Consider the following 1,657-nt stretch of genomic DNA (forward strand, 5'->3'; position numbering starts at 1 on the left):
CAGTAAGCCCTCAAGCCGGAAAAAAAAAAAAAAGAATAAAAAAAAAATTAACCACTTTTCCGGTTTTTTGTCTGTTGCTACTGAACTTTGACCCGCTTGCATAAGTAGCTCTGGAATAATGGAGAACCAAAATCACAAATTTCCCAATTAATAACGTGCTCTGCGTCTCCATTTTTTACGAACGATTTCAGAAGGCTCTTTACTCATGTTAGCCATTCGTCCACGTTGAAACAGCACCCTTTTTGCCTTTCAAACGTGACTTGAAAATTTAAGACTTTTGGGACATTGAAATGGAACTTGAACGAAAATGCCCTCGTCACTCTGACGGTGAAATCGATTATCATCAGCACAGGAAGCTAGCTGATGCTTGTAATCTTTTATTCCTACTTTCGCTCGAACCTGTCACATAGTAATATGTTAGACTTCTTCCTGCTATTCACAAGATAAAACATCTTAAGGAAACGGCGGAACTCCTGAAGGTAAAGGAGAAGGTGTCTTCAACTTCCGAGCTTGTCTGTTTTAAGTAAGATGTTATCTATATCTTATAAGATCCTTGCTTTGTCGTGGCAATAATAATCCGGTACCCTTTATTTATTAATTTTTTTCCTTTTTAGGCGGAGTTTGGCATGTATAAGGAACACAACATAACGACTCAATGTGTTCAAGCAGGCTCTCTACGCTTTTCTGGTGAAAGTAATCTCCCTAACCTGCCTCCGTGCCTTGTCTCCTTTGCCGTATTCTTTAGCCAGTCACCCTCTACTGCTTCTTCAATTGTAAAGGAAAAAAACTATCTGATCATTGATGTTTAGTCACCACGTAACCCAGACGGAACAGACTTAGAGTATCTAACTTTATTTTCTTTCTGCAATCAAGTACATTTACTTGTGCATGTTTCTGTACCTTCCACATGATTTAAAAGTATTTGACAATTTTTTTTGTCAATTTTAACTTAACCTGCTTACTTAATGAAATGCGTCGTGCTATGGACCCCGCAGAGTTAAGTGGGATGACTGTGACCTGTCTGCCAGCCGAGATGTTATACTACAGAAAAAAGGCCACAATATCATGTGCAAATAAGATATATGTTCAAATTAATAAAGATTATCTTGGTCACGTATGTTTGGGTGTATAGCGAAATGAATTGTGATTGATATATAATGACACGTACAAACAAGGCCATGAGTCAGTGAACAGAACAAAATTCTTGTAGAAACAGAACATGTAGCCAAGATTCTTCAGCTTGACTCTGTCGTAAAAAAAAAATTAAGTAGATTTATGCACAGCAAATAAAGTGTGGCTCGATCCCTGTCATGGAACAGTTTCAAACCAAGTGGATAACTAAAACTTATGTTTATTCAAGTTGTTCAGGAAGGGATTTAACAATTTTTCCCGTTCTTTTGCGATCGTCTTCTTTCTCCGTTTACAACAAAAAAAAACGTTTTCTTTTTCTGTCATGCTTCAATGTTTTTGTTCCCCACAAATGATAATTTAAGTTTCTCTTTCTCTGCTAAAGTTGACTGAATTCTTGCGCAGAGCTTTTGAGTTAGATTAGTCATCGGAGCTGGCAAAGCCGAAGGAAAACCTTAACGCAAAAACTATTGATGCACGACTAAGATCGTTAAGACTCTTAAGCATTTCCGTCCTTCTTCCGTTTCAG

The 1,657-nt window shown here is 37.5% G+C and overlaps 1 long non-coding RNA gene across 1 annotated transcript; it reads left to right on the forward strand.

Moving 5' to 3' along the window:
* The first annotated feature begins 134 nt into the window (after nucleotides 1–134).
* LOC149046377 (uncharacterized) lies at nucleotides 135–1,117 on the forward strand. The gene is made up of 2 exons (XR_016185677.1): nucleotides 135–479; nucleotides 615–1,117. It is a non-coding gene; the product is annotated as an uncharacterized LOC149046377 (long non-coding RNA).
* The last annotated feature ends 540 nt before the right edge of the window (nucleotides 1,118–1,657 follow it).

This window comes from Pocillopora damicornis, chromosome 4 (assembly GCF_964200805.1).
Source record: "Pocillopora damicornis chromosome 4, jaPocDami1.2, whole genome shotgun sequence".
In the NCBI taxonomy this organism is placed as follows: domain Eukaryota; kingdom Metazoa; phylum Cnidaria; class Anthozoa; order Scleractinia; family Pocilloporidae; genus Pocillopora; species Pocillopora damicornis.